The sequence below is a fragment of the Monodelphis domestica genome, chromosome 2 (genome assembly GCF_027887165.1).
Source record: "Monodelphis domestica isolate mMonDom1 chromosome 2, mMonDom1.pri, whole genome shotgun sequence".
In the NCBI taxonomy this organism is placed as follows: domain Eukaryota; kingdom Metazoa; phylum Chordata; class Mammalia; order Didelphimorphia; family Didelphidae; genus Monodelphis; species Monodelphis domestica.
Window position 1 is genome coordinate 288106598 of NC_077228.1, and position 15808 is coordinate 288122405.

The window sequence follows — 15808 nt, forward strand, 5'->3', positions numbered from 1 at the left end:
AATAAGGATTAGACCTCTGCGGCCCCATCCAACGCCAAAAGTACATAACAGAGCACAGTCTGTAAAAACCAGAATGTTCCCAGCAGCTAATCCAGTCCTCCTATTTTATAGATGATGAACCAGACCCAGAGAGAAGAGCTTTCTTTGCCTGAGATCACATAGCTAGTTTATGAGGAAGCTGGAATTCCATCCCAAGGCTACTGACTTCCAATCCAATACTTTCCCCCCTATATGATGTCTTTCCTAGACTCTTTTCTCCCTGCCCCAAAAGACCTCAGCCTACTATAGGACCCCCGACCTGCCCCTCTCCTCCTTAAATCAATTTCACCTCCATTTTCTCCAGACATCTAGATTGTAATCTGACTCAAACACTGCCCCATCATGTAAGAGGGAGGATGGGAGAATGGGAGGACTGAAGAACTGTCGAGTGAGACTATGACCAAGGGATCTGAAAAGTTCAGTTCTCCTTTTTTGTCCTTCTGCCTGTAAGAAAAAAATAAATGAGGAAGATGTGGACAATAGCATCAAGGAAATGTTTAATGAACTGGAAGGAGAGGTGAGGAGGGGTCAGAGCTAGAGGCTCTGGGGAGAGCTGTATGTCAGAGAAAAGTGAACTTACTTTCTGTCTCTCCTGAAGAACAAGGAGATTGATTTCCATGAGTTGGCAAAATTCCTCAAAAAATTGATCACCAAAAGTGAGTGTTCCCCTCCCTATTGGCTCCCACCATACCTCTTTGATTAATAATAATTTATTTTTATTATATTATATTTATTTTATCTGATAAATTTTTATTTTTGGATCCCTCTGAATCATCAGGCCCCTTCCATTCTTCCTTCATGATTCCCTCCCTACAAACTTCCTTATTCTATCCAGTCATTTCCCCTTCCGCCCATCAACAACCCACTTTCTACTTCCCCAGACAAAGACCTGAAGGTTGTGATGATTTCTGCATGGAATCCTGCCAAAATATGGTTAACCTGCTGGATGTAGCCACTTCCTGCATTTCTCACCAGAGAAGATGAACATCCTCCTACTCCTGACCACCCTCACTAGCACAGGTCCAGTCACTGGCCCCTATTTTCTTCTTCAGTCTTGAAGAAAAGAGGTGCTCTGGCTCTGCCTGTGTCCTTAAAGCACCTATATACTAGGCCTTTTTTTTTTTTAAACCCTTACCTTCCACCTAAGAATCAATACTGTGTATTGGTTCCAAGGCAGAAGAGAGGTAAGGGCTGTCAACAGGGGTTAAATGACTTGCCCAGGATCACACAGCTAGGAAGTACCAGAGGCCAAATTTGAACCCAGGATCTCTTGTCTCTAGACCTGGCTCTTAATCCACTGAGCCACCCAACTGCCCTCTACACACTAAGTGTTACACACATGAATCATTCTATGCCTATACCCTAGTTCAAACCAATCTGGCCAGCAAGGGGATTCTTGGGGCCTCAGTCTTGTGATCTATAATATGAAGTGACTGGGCAAGGTAGCCCAACCAGACTTGCTTCCAGCCCTAAGTCTGTGGTCTTCTATTAGCTCATCTACAATGTTCCCATCAAATAAATCCTGTTTCTTTATGATCTTCATTCCTTACTCCAAGCTTCTCAGAATGAACTCTGGTACTCTTTTAAAAAAAAAAAGCAAGAGAACTCCTGCCTTTCCACTCCTTGGGGGCTAGCAGACTCTTTGAGGTAATCAATAAATCAACAGGCATTTATTAAGCTCCTACTATGCCCCAGGTCCTGTATTAGATCCTGGGGAAATAAAATCACCCAAATGATTATATTCCATCAAGAAAGATAGTGGTGACCCAAAGAAAGCACTAGATTTGAAGTCAAAAGAGCCAGGACTGAATTCTGATTCTCTTATTTCCTAGCTATGAGACCTAGGGTAAATCATTTCCCTTCCCTGGATCTCAGTTTCCTCAACTATGAAAAATGTTTGGGAAAGGAGTGTCTAAAGTTCTTGTTGGATGAGCAGCTAGGTAGCACTATGGATAGAGCTCCAGGCCTGGAATAGGGAGGTCCTGGGTTCAAATCTGGCCTCAGACACTTTCTGTCTGTGTAACCCTTAGACAAGTCACTTAATCCCAATTGTCTAGTCCTTGCCCCTCCTCTGCCTTAGAACCAATACTAAGAGAAGGTAAGGTTTTTTTTAAAATAATAAATGACATTCTTCAGGCCTTGATCCCACTATTCTGCCCCCAAACCACAAATCCCTTCATTTTTGGTGGAGCAGCACTGCAGCACTGAGGGTCATCCTCAGTCTTCCCTCCCAGGCCCTACTCTCCCAACCTCTAAGGTAAGAGAGTAGGAGATTCAAGTAATTCTTTTTGGAGCTGTCCCTCCCATATTGTCTGTGTTCTCCCTGACCTCTACCCCACCTCTAGGTTGATGGCAGTGTTCTCCTGAGCATGTTGGAGTTTCAGGTCCTGTGGAAGAAGATTCAAAAGTGGCGGGTGAGAAGGGGATGATTGGCAAGGGAAAGGATATGTGTATGGGGGAGGTCACTGGGGAAGTAGGTTATCTCAAGAGTTTGTTAAGGCAAACAGGCAAGATATCGGGTTAGAATCCCCTCTTCTCTCCCACCCCCATCCCCACTAAGGAAGTGATAGGGAAGGGCTGAGGAAGAAAAGAGATCAGTGGATAACTCCATCCCAAGGACTATGAGGAAGACTGTGGTGTAAAGGAGTTTGGGGATGGGATAACTGGGAAGGAAATGTTTTCTTTCTGTTTCTCTTCAATATTCTTCCTACCCATGCCCTAATTAAACACATACACATATACACATAAGCTCTAATTTTTTTAAGTTTATAGAGTATCTTCCACACATGACCTATTCCAACATGCCTTTGGGATAGAGGAGAATACTAAACTTCCTCTGTGGTCTTTACTGAGTAACTAGATGGTGCAGTAAATAGAATGCTGGGCCTTGAGTCTGGAAGATTTGAGTTCAAATATGACCTCAAATGCTTATTAGCTATGTGGCTCTGGGCAAGTCATTTAATCCTGTTTGCCTCAATTTCTTCATCTGTAAAATGAGTTGGAAAAGGAAATGGCAAACTACTCTAATATCTTTGCCAAGAAAATCTCACAGTTGGACATGACTGAAATGATGGAATAGCAAAAGTAGTCCTTACTGTCAGTTTAGAGTCCACTTTCCTTCTTCCCTCCACCGCATCCCTTCTCTGTCATTGTCTTGTTTTCTTTCCCCCTCTCAGTCAGTACCAGTAGTCATACCCTCTTACACTCTCAATCTATCCCAACATATCTTCTCCATCCCTCTACTATCCATCTCTCCATTCCACCAGGCCATCTTCAGTCAATATGATGCAAACAAGTATGGCACTATGAACTCCCATGAGTTGCTTACAGCTATAGAAGCAGCTGATAAAGGAGGCAGTCCAGTGCAAGGGGCAACTCTTCCCACCAAAGAGGGTGGTGCAGGGTTGCTTCTTTCTTTTTGTTTTTGTTTTTAATTTTATTTGGTCAATTTCAAACATTATTCCTTGGTTACAAAAATCATATTCTATTCCTCCCTCCCCTCCCCCCCTTCCTGTAGCAGACATGCAGGGTTGCTTCTCTCTGAGGGTGAGGATGAGAAGGGAGCTTTGTTCCTGATGGATCTAAGTGTTGGACCAGAAGTTTAATTTCTCCTCTTCTCTCCAACATTTCTTTTTTTTTCTTTTGAATTAGTTTATTTAGTCAATTTAAGACATTATTCCTTGGTTACAAGAATCACATTATTCTCCCCAACATTTCTTCTTCACTAGGCATCAAGCTAAATGATCAGTTACTCCAGGTGGGAGTGTCCTGCTATTCCAATGAGAAAATGGGTGTCACTTTTAACATATTGGTCTGCTGCTTTGTCAAACTGGAGGCCATGTACGGTGAGTCACCAAATTATTTTCTCATTCCCAGAATCCCTCAGTCTACCACAGTCCAACTCCTATCCCTGGCACAGTACCCTCATCCTCAAAACATGACCTTCTCCAGCCCATTTCCTACCATCTATATCTACCCTGCTCCCAGGCCCAGAGGTTGCTCCCTTACCCTCCATCACACAGAACATCTAAGAAGGCTCTTTCAAGTTTGACTCTGGCTAGTATGAGTTGAATAAAAAGGAGGAAGGAGGGGGTAGCTGGGTAGCTCAGTGGATTGAGAACCAAGCCTAGAGACGGGAGGTCCTAGGTTCAAATCTGGCCTCAGCCACTTCCTAGCTGTGTGACCCTAGGCAAGTCACTTGACCCCCATTGCCTAGCCCTTACCACTCTTCTGCCTTGGAGCCAATACACAGTATTGACTCCAAGATGGAAGGTAAGAGTTAAAAAAAAAAAGGAGGAAGGAATTAGGGTTCCTGCTAGTTGCCAAACCTACACTCTGACTTCTTAAGAGATCTCAGTTGACCTCCATACACTACACCATGCTCAGCCTTCCTTCTCACCCCTCTAGGATTTTTCAACAACATGGATACTAAAGGAACCAGAAAAGCTGTCAAGGACCTACCCCAGGTATAGGTATTGAGTTGGGAAGCAGATTGGGGGGAAAGCCTTCCTTCTAGGTGGGGGCAACTTCAGGGCTTCACCTCTTGATTGACCATCTTTCTTCTCATAGTGGATGGTATTGACCATGGTTGGGTAGAGAAGCCCCCAGGAGTATCCTGACTCCCAAAGTAGCAAAAGTGAGGGCCCAGCTAGAAATGGAAAGAGAAAACTGCCTTCTTACTAACCTCATACCTTCTACATGTGCAAGTTGTACATGGAGCTGGGTTTAAGGAAGAGCATTAGATAGCTGTGTGGAGTATCCAGAAGCTAGGGGTTTCCTGGGGATGGAGGTCTAGACATCTGGCTTTATTCGGTCCTCTTGCATTTCAGTCTTATCCTCCTAAACCCCTGACTTAAATAATTTTAGATCCTGTATTCCACCATATTCTCCCACTTCCCCAGAGTCAGTTGATTTCCTACTGTATCTCTGTATTCTAGATAAGATTATTTTAGGAAATAAAAGTGGGATCCTAATGACCCCTCTATAGTCTCCTTCTCACACACTACCCTTCTCCTTCCCTTCTCCCCAGTAGATTCTGCTGTTGGTGGTAGGAGGGTCCCCAGACCTTTCCATGCCTGGGAAAAAAGGGGTACTATAGAATGGAAGGGGCAATGCAGGTTTCCCAACTTCACTTAGAAGAGATGATTATTTTTGAGAGTGGCCTTCATCCTCTTCTCTATTAAGTGCCTTTATCAAATGCACTAATGGGGAAGAGAGGGCTTCCTTCCCACCTTTCAGTCTAGCCTCTATTCTTATAGTTATTAGTGGTAAAGGTGGGGCTTGTGCCTTCCAGAGATCCACCACTATCTTGCTCCATTGGCAGTGAGGTGACTCAGTGTATTGAGAGCCAGGCTCAGAGATGAGAGGTCCCAGACTCCAATATGGCCTCAGTATGTGTGCCCACTTTCTGGGCAAGTTATTTATCCCACACTGCTAGCCCTTACCACTCTTCTGCCTTGGAGCCAATATACAGTATTGATTCTAGGATGGAAGATAAGGGTTTAAAAAAAAGAATATATATCCCTCCCCAGTACATATGTAGTCCATCAGCAATATGTCTCTCCTTCCTAACCCATACATAATCTGTCCTTCCTGACCCTGATTTGGCCAGTAAACACCCCATTCTACACAATCTGTCTCTTTAACTGCCCCATCTGCATTCTCAACTCATTACAATAAATATTGCTTTCATACCAAAAGAACCAGACTCCTGATTCTCAACTTGTAGAGAGGGGAAGAGTTCTCTCTGGTGATATATTCATTTTAATAGATTACTTAAGCCCCTTGTGATATATTTTTTAATTGATATCTTTTGTTATCACCTTCATTTCCAAATAGGCAGCTGATAAACACACCTGCAGTTAGGAAGCCTTTAATTCAACTCATGAATTGTAGCTTAATTTCTGCCTACCTTTATTTCCTCCTTATATCCTCTGTAAAATGAAGATAATCATAGCACCTATCTCCCAGGGTTGTGAGGATCAAATGTGACTTGTAAGCTATTTTGCAAACCTTCAAGAGCTATGGTAAATGCCATTGTTCAATTATTTCAGTCATGTCTGATTCTTCATGACCCCTTTGGGGTCTTCTTTTTTTTTTCAAAATTTTTATTTAATTAGTCAACTTAGAATATTTTCCCATGGTTACAAGATTCATGTTCTTTCCTTCCCCCTTCCCCTACACCCTCCCATAGCCAAAGCGCAATTCCACTTGGTATTACATGTGTCCTTGATCAAAATCTATTTCCATATTATTGATATTTGCACCAGGGTGATCATTTAGTCTACATGCCTACATCCCCAATCATATCCCCATTTGCACATGGAATCAAGTAGTTGTTTTTCTTCTGTGTTTCTGCTCCCACAGTTCTTCCTCTGGATGTGGATAGCGTTCTTTCTCATAAGTCCCTCCGAATTGTTCTGGATCATTACATTGCTACTACTATAGAGGTCCATTACATTCGATTGTACCACAGTGTATCCCTTTGGGGTTTTCTTTTTTTTTTTTAACCCTTACCTTCCATCTTGGAGTCAATACTATGAATTGGTTCCAAGGCAGAAGAGTAGTAAGTAAGGGTTAAGCAATGGGGTTTAAGTGACTTGCCCAGGGTCACACAGCTGTGAAGTGTCTGAGCTGTGAAGTGAACCTAAGACCTCCTGTCTCTGGGCCTGGCTCTCAATCCACTGAGACACCCAGTTGCCCCCCTTTGGGGGTTTTCTTGACAACGATACTGAAGTGGTTTGCCATTTCCTTCTCCAAGACATTTTACAGATGAAGAAACTGGGGCTAACAGGGTTAAGCTCCTCACCCAGGGTCACAAAATTAGTAAGTATATGAGGTCAGATTTGTACTCAAGAAGATGAGTATTCTACTGTGCCACCTAGCTGCCCCAGAGTAAATGCTAGCTCTCAGCAGCAGCAGCAGCAGCAGCATCCATCCCTCTTCCTTCTCCAAGAAAGCCATTCCTTATAACAAAGAGAAGGAAAGATTCATCTCTTCCCCATCAATATATAACTGTATATGTAATATTCCATATTAATAGCTCCCTGCCCCCCCAACCTCTGTAAAGAATGGGAGAAATTCATGAAGGGATAGTGTAGATGAGCACTCCTTCCACCCATCACAACCTTGCCATTACACAGATGATCCCCACAAACTCCCAAAATCTACCATCTTATGGCCAACCTGTGAAAGAGTTTTTTCCTGATGTAGAAAGGCTGGTCCTTCCTCGGTTATCAGACAGAGCCTTCCATTGGCAGGCCTACATGAGGTCTTTTGGGCTTGGTAGGTCCTCCCAAGGCCATGACTGGGCACAGGAGAAGAACTTAAGTAACAATGCCTTCTTGATTATATTGTTATCCACTAGCATAAGAAACCTGACCCAGAATAATGCCTCTTCTTTCCATGAGGGCACTGGGTTCTGTTGTCTACTTATTCTCATAGTGTTTAGCCCTGTTAGTCCTGTGTTCTCTCCTCACTGAATTAGGGGTCCTCCTTACCATTGCCTACTATGTTGGTTAAAAAAAAACTGACTGAGTTCAAATCTCCCCTTGGATGCTCTCTACCAATGTGATATTGACTAAGTCACTTCCTGTCCCTGGGTTTTCAGTTTATTCACCTCTAAAATGGGAGAATTTGACTAGCTGGCCTCTAAAGTCTGGTCCAGCTCTAGTTCTATGACCCCATTATCCCCCAAAGTAAACAAGGGCAACCAAGCCTAATCTGTCTGCCTTTTGCTGGAAATGGAGCAGTAGTGGCCCAGATCCTCTTCCCCAAGAATTCTTGTCCTATCTCTCCCCAGTACTGTTTAAGGATGGGACCAGAGATGGGAAGAGCTACATATAGAGTCACTGCTTAAAGTATCACCAAAAAGAATGTGGGTCACCCCCCCCATGCCCATCCCATTCCTAGGCATTCTTCTCTGAGATTAATCTCATGTGCAACCAACTCGTCTCTCACTTCCCTTCATAACCCCTCAATACCCCCTCAATCTGTGAATGTATCAAGATCCTTTCTTTTTCTGGTTGTGCTCTCAGCTTCTGGAGCTGATGAAGTCTAAACACAGTATTTACTTTGAGCTATAAAAGGTTGTTCTTACTCCCCACAGCCCCACTCCTTAAACTTGGGAGTAGAATAGATAAAGTTGTAGAAATGGCAAAGGACCTGGGTTCCTATCCCAGCTTACTACCTGGGCAATTTGGGGCAGGTCTTCTCCCTCTGGGTCTCAGCTCTCTAATCTATAAAAGGAGGAATTGGAATAGATTTCTACAGCCAATTCCGGACCTAAATCCTCTAATCCTCTGATTCTAAATTCTCCTCATTCGGGGCCCTACATTTTAGTGACAGGGGCTCCCTGTTCAAAGTGTCCATTTACTTTATGCCTAAAAGATTCGGACCTTATCCTAACTCAACCATGGCTATGAAAACAGTCCCTCTTCCTCCACTCACCCCAATAATAATTTCCTTCCTTCCTCCAGCTTACTTCCCTCCAGCCACAGAAACCAATAAACACAGGGCAGTCATTTGATAAATATTTGTTGAATGATTGAATGAGATACTTAGACCTCACCAAAGGCTGTTGTCTGAGGTCAAAGTCATGCTCTCTCTCAAGAAGAGGAAACAGATAAACAGACATGGACCCCACTCCCTTCCTCATCCTGTCTCTTATGTCTTTTCTTGGCTCTGGCTGAGTGTCCCTCACCGAACCCCCTGAAGCTGGTACAATCTTCCACAGAAATGTTCTTTCTCCCTCTCACCAAGCTCATCCATACTGGTCACTAGGAGCCAAATTCCATTGAAGACCAGAGTGCAAGAAGTACAATTTGCGGAATCCCCTCTAAATTGTGCCCCCCTCAAAAGCTTCCTTTGGGTATTTTCAGAACTTTAAAGAGAATTGCTAGGGAAAGCTTTGCCAATCACTCCCTCAAATTCATACCAAGTATAAGGAGGAGCCCATTGGCCTATGTGAGCTACCTCAGATGTGGCTAAACCACAGGCAGAGAAATCACCAAGTCTAGTTTGAGTTATTTCTAGTGCAGGCACAGTGGAAGGAGCACTGGGCTTGGTGTCAGGAACGGCTGAGTTCAAATCTAACCTCAGACACATACTAGCTGTGTAACACTGAAGAAGTCACTTTAACCTCTTTTTGCCTCATTTTCCTCACCTGTAAAAATGGGAATAATAATTGCATCTACTTCCCAGGGTTATTGTGAGGATACAATGAGATAGTCATTGTAAAGTGCTTAGCATCATATAACTGTTAGCTATTAGTATTATTATTATTTCACTACTGAAAAGATCTGAAATTTTATCCTTAGTGTGAGCACCCTCTACCCTCTCTAGTTTAGTGGATGGCCTCTGAAAGTTGCTTTGTGGGAGAGGGCATCTAGGTGATTCAATGGATTGAGAGACAAACCTAGAGATAGGAGGTCCTGGGTTCAAATCTGATTTTAGATACTTCCTAGGCATGTGACCCTGGGCAAGTCATTTAACCCCTATTGCCTAGCCCTTACCACTTTTCTGCCTTAGAGCCAATGCATAGTATTGGTTGTAAAATGGAAGGCAAGGATTTAAAAAAAAAAAAGTTGTGTTTGAACTGCTCCAAACATTTTAGAAAACAATTTGTAATTAAGCTAGAAAAGTGACCAAAACATTCATATCCTTGAAGCTCAGAGATCTCATTGCCAAGCAATGATCCTGAACCCTAAGGTTACAAAACAAAAACAAAAAAGATAGAAATAAAAGTCCTCAAATCACCTAAAAGTCTTATAGCCATACTTCCTCTTTTCCTCTTTTGTGATCTCCTTATCTAGGCCGGAAATGCATTGGCCTGGCCCTACTGACCTGCTATGTTTTCAAACTGGTCCTGTTAGTCCCTTCCTTAGACAGGCTGGGGGCTCACTATACTGTCACCTCAGACCCAAAGCTCATTGGTATGCGACTCTTTCCTTATGAGTGAAGATCAACGTTCCATGCTTATGTGAGGGACAGGGGCAGATTTTTCAAGATGAAGGGGAGGAATTTTAATCTTCTTTGTGTTTTCTATCAAGACTCTGGGTGGGGATGAAGCAAGGTAAATAAATTACTCTATTCTCCTCACCCCAAAGGTGAATTAATTTCATCTGTGCCATTTAATCACTAGGAGACCATGATGAAAGATCACTGCCTCTCCAGACTTTTGCTTCAGCCCTCTATCCTTTGAACTCTGAAAAACTTACTTTAGTTTGTGATATTTTTTCAAAGGGCTATTATTGTAACACTATTTTTGGCATATGTACTTTACAGAGATTGTTACTGTTTCTTGAAAAATAAAATATTTTCAGATGTTTGTATTTCATAAGCACTAATAAAAGCAAATATTAAGAATAAAACAAAAAGATTCTGGGTGAGGGGCAGTAAGGTGGCTAGTCCTAACCAGGACTAGAGACAGGAGATCTCAAATCTGGCCTCAGACACTTCCTAGCTGTGTGACTCTGGGCAAGTCACTTAACCCCCATTGTCTAGCCCCTATGGCTCTTCTGCCTTGGAACCAATACATAGTATTTATTCTAAGATGGAAACTAAGAGTTTTGTTTTGTTTTGTTTTTAAAGATTCTGGCCACTCCTGGCTTCCAGCTTTGGGAGAGAAATAGAAAACACCAACTTCCCTTAAGTTTGGTGGAGGAAAAAGACTCTGGGAAGCAATTGGCATGATTGGCATTGGGAGTCTCCATCATGTCCCTATTCCCAGTTTGCCACCATAGAGACTTGGGAGAACTTGCCTTAGGTGAGTTCTAGGACCTTCTCTCTTGCTTTAGCTGAGTTATCTTGCCCCCAATAGAAGAGATCAGTCATATTGTATTGTCTGGCATATATTCTGGTATGTGTACTTTCTCTGACTTCTATTTTACTACTAATCTTTATAAAAGAGTTTCTTGGCCAAGTGCTAGGTGTGTCTGTTGTGGAAGTCATGTTTGGTGGGAAGGGAGCTAATTCTAGGAAATAAAGCTCAGGGTCTTCCTCTTCTCCAGTAATGGACAACAATCAGAAGTTATCTCAAACCTGAAAATCATATCCCCAAAATGACAAGATTTAAGGAAACGGATAGATATAATTGTAGCCTGGTACTCCTCTCTGAGGAAAGCAAAATGGCAGCTTCTGGCCTTGACTCCCTCCTTCCTCTCCTGGTAGGAATGAAAGTTTCCCTTGGAAAGATAAGATTAGAGATAAAGGGGAAGATAAATTAGAGAGGTTTATTCTGCTTCCCTTTGAGTCTCTCAATGACACCCTCCATGCAACATGTAAGCAACAGTCCTCCGAATGCCATATTGGTATGCCATATTGAAGACAGCTTTCATGTGGACCCCACCAATTAGCCCAACAGAGTTCAGAACTCCTAAGCTGAAGCAATTCAGAAGTCCCAGCCTAGCAAGTAGGGCTTTCTGAGGTAACAACAAACAGGGAACAAAGCAGATGCACATTGTTTGGAATGGCTAAACAAATTACATTACATTAATATAGTGGAATATTACTGTGCTATAAGAAATTCTGAAACACATAGCACCTAAAAAGCTCATTAACTGCTGCAGAGTGAAGTTCTCAGAATGAGGTAAACAAAATACCCAGTAACTCCAAATAATAAAAGGAGAAAAACACTGACCAAAAAAATGACAAGAAACATATGTAGTAATGACCAATATTGTCCATTAATAAAAAACAACTGGGTCAGCTAATAGCATAGTAGATAGAGAGCCAAGCCTGGAGACAGAAGGTCATGGGTTCAAATCTGGCCTCAGAGACATCCTAGCTGTATGACCCTGAGCAAGTTGCTAATTGCCTAGCCCTTACTATTCTTCTACCTTAGAACTGATACTTAATAATCATTTTTTAATCAATATTTTGAGTTTATTGCCAGAAAAAAAATAGAAATTCCTAAAACCTTCAGTGAGGTATGAAGAAAGGGATGACCCAGAGTCCATCAAAGTGGGTGGGAGAAAGGTCATCCCCTCAAAGGACTCCTGCCATCTTGTATCTGGAGCCAACCACAGCTTGAAGACAGAGCAGGTCTGGAGGAATTAAGGTAGTTACATCTTTCCAACCTGCCAGAAGTCTACAGCCTTTTGGCCTTTTCTGTGGAATTAAAAATAATGTGTATAATAATAGAATAGTAATATTATTATGAAAGTCCATTCACCATAACAATACAACAATGAGACACCACTAAAATCCTGACCTGTACAAAAACCACCAACAAAATCAAACAGTTCAACAGTTGTACTTACCCAAATTTCCCCAGATATGAAATTCCACACGAATTCTATTAATGGGGCAAATAACAATAGACTAAAAGCTACAATATTTCTAATTCAAGTTTCAGGATATTCTTCCATAGTGTAAACCTCAAAATTCCTTAGACTTATAAATGTTGGAAATTTCACCATTGGGATATTTCATACTTGGAAAATTTCTTACTGATAGTCTATTGGAATGGGAACCCCATTGGCATGGGAGGTTCTTTCTCTTCCCTTCTTAAGATTACTTTAGGACAGAGACCCTTTGCTGAACAATGGAAAGGACTTTGACCTATGCTTAAGCATAGAACAGGAATTTCTTTGAGTCTTGATTGATTTTAGAATTGATACAATGGAGATACTTGGAATAAATCTCCACCCTATTCAGTCCTAATAGGATTGAGTAAGGGCTGCAGCCTAGATCAAAATTTAATTATTCCAATCTCTACCCTACTCAAGTTAACAGGATTTAGAAAGGGCTGTAACAAAGAAGTAAAGATTTAATCATTTGAAAAATATGACCTTCAACAGACATGTGCAAAAGCCAGAAACCTCTGGGCGGTCCTGGGTTAAGCGAGAGCCTCCATTGACAGGGAAATTGATGAAGAGTGATTGGTAGATGTGAGGACTGAGGGGAGGCAACTTGGATGGTTTCCTTAAAGATAGGAGGGTCTGGAGACTCGAGGAGGGGGTGGAGTTTTTTTGGTCGGTGTGGTTCCCGGGCTCTGAGGAAGCTTGCTCTGAAGGAAGCTGAAGGTGGGGGCCTCTGAGACTGTTTCTCCATTTTGGACACGTGAGTAATAGGGACTGATCTTTTTTCTTTGCCCCAGCTATCTAAGGGCTTGGGCCTTTTGGCCCAGGCTAAACAGAAGGGGTATTTAAGCCCTATTCCCTTATCTCCCCTTTCTCTCTATATATATATCTCTAATTCCTTTCTTGCTCCTATTGTAATTAAACTCCAAAAAAGGCTGACGGCTGACTTGAGTTTTTCATTTAGGAATTACATAGCTGATTCCTTGGCGACCTTAAATTAATATATATCAGTCTTTTAAAGTGATTCCCTTGTAACAATAGCCATGGCAACACTATAACCAAAACCCACCAGCATTCCTCCCAAATAAACTAAAAAAGCCACCAATCCTAAAAACACATCTCCCAAACTTACAACTATAGTACACCCCAATCTACCACTAGCAACCAAACTTAATCCCCCATATGCAGGAGACGGTTTAGAAACAAAAGCCACAAACCCAAAAATTCACAATAAAGAACATAGTTATCATTTTTATTATTTTAGTTTGGACTCTAACCATAACCTATGGTATGAAAAACCATTGTTGTATTTCAACTACAAAAATCTAATGACCAACCTACAAAAAATCCACCCACTTATAAAAATTATTAACCACTCCTTCAATGATCTGCCTGCACCATCCAATATTTCAGCCTGATGAAATTTTGGATCCCTCCTAGGAATCTGCTTCATCATCCAAATCTTAGCAGGACTTTTCCTAGCCATACGCTGCACATCAGATACACTAACTGCCTTTTCATCAGTAGCTCATATCTAGCGAGATGTGAACTATGGATGGCTTATTTGAAATCTCCATACTAATGGAGCATCAATATCCTTCATATGTTTCTTTCTTCATTTGGAAGAGGTATTTACTATGGCTCTTTTCTACTCAAAGAAACTTGAAATATTGGAATAGTCCTCCTACTTATTGTTATAGCAACCACATTCATAGGATATGTACTCCCATGAAGACAAATATCCTTCTGAGGAGTCACCATAATCACCAACCTCCTATCAGTCATCCCCTCTACTGGCACTACATTAGTTGAATGAAACCAAGGAGGCTTCTCTGTAGACAGAGCTACACTAATCCAATTCTTTGCCTTCCACTTCATTCTATCCTTTATTATTCTTGCCCTAGTAATCGTTCACCTATTATTCCTACATGAAACAACAACCCATCAGGCAGTAACCCTGATGCAGATAAAATCCCATTCCATCCTTACTATACTATCAAAGATGCCCTCAGATTAATCCTCATAGTCCTAGTATTGTTCTCACTAGCAATATTCTCACCAGACATTCTAAGCGACCCAGACAACCTCACACCAGCCAACCCACTCAACACCCCTCCACATATTAAGCCAGAATGATACTTCCTATTCACCTATGCAATCCTCCAATCAATTCCCAACAAACTAAGAGGAGTTCTAGTCCTCCTAGCACCCAACCTAGTACTTCTAATCATTCCATTTCTCCACACATCCCCATAACAAAGCCTAATATTCCAAACCATTTCACAAGTACTATTCTGAACATTAACAGCTAACCTCACTCTAACCTGAACCGGGGGCCAACCAGTAGGACAACCATTCATCACCATTGACCAACTAGCCTAAATCCTATACTTCACACTCATCTTAATACCACTAGCAGGCATATTCGAAAACTACATGCTAAAAGCACCATAGCCCATTAGTCCAAGTAATTTAATAAAAATATTGGCATTGTAAGCCAACAATGAAGAAGATCCCCTTCCTAGGACACATTCAAGAACTTAACAAACACCTCACCATCAACACCCAAAGCTGATATTCTACTTAAACTACTTACTGATTTATTTCAATTTGTATACTATCCCAGTATTGAATTCACTTTTATAAATTAAATGTATTAAATTTAGTACTATATATATAGTACATGGATTTATTTACCCCTAGCATATCTTATATACATTATATTCTTATGTTACTAAATATTATATATTTATTCATGCTAAATGCTGGGGATACAAAGAAACTTCCTGCCAATCCCAAGAAAAGGATGAAAATGTATTTTCTCCTTTCTACCCTAGATGACATAAGATGGTAATCATAGGCACCTGTTGCTCATCTTTGTCTTCTCAGTCCTTTTGTATTCATTGTTGTTAGCATAGTGCATATTATTTTCCTGGTTCTATTTATTTCAACCTGCCTCAGTTCATGAGTCTTCCAATATTTCTGTTTGTTTTTTATTGGACCTGGGATTGCCTTAGTAGAAGTCACTCCCAATGAGGAAACTCTACCAATATCCTGACTATAGAACTTGGTCTTAAGAAGGTGACGTTGAGTAACTTAGGTGACTTCTCCAGGGTCACAAAGCCAATATAACCCAGGTATTCCTGATAGTGAGTTGACTGCCATATTTACTACCATAGGCTGCTGTGACAAGGAAATCACTTTAAAAGACTGATATATATTAATTTAAGGTCGCCAAGGAATTCAGCTATGTAATTCCTAAATGAAAACTCAAGTCAGCCGTCAACCTTTTATAGAGTTTAATTACAAACAGGAGGAAGAAAGGAATTAGAGATATAGAGAGAGAGGGAGAGAGAAAGGGGAGAGAAGGGAATAGGGCTTAAATACCCCTTCTGTTTAGGCTGGGCCAAAAGGCCCAAGCCCTTAGATAGCTGGGGCAAAGAAAAGAGATAAGTCCCTATTACTCA

At 41.5% G+C, this 15808-nt stretch overlaps 1 long non-coding RNA gene across 1 annotated transcript; it reads left to right on the plus strand.

The window, feature by feature from the left end:
* Window positions 1-860: 860 nt before the first annotated feature.
* Window positions 861-6171, plus strand: LOC103099166 (uncharacterized). Its single transcript, XR_008916554.1, has 3 exons — window positions 861-2453; window positions 3768-3884; window positions 4447-6171. It is a non-coding gene; the product is annotated as an uncharacterized LOC103099166 (long non-coding RNA).
* The last annotated feature ends 9637 nt before the right edge of the window (window positions 6172-15808 follow it).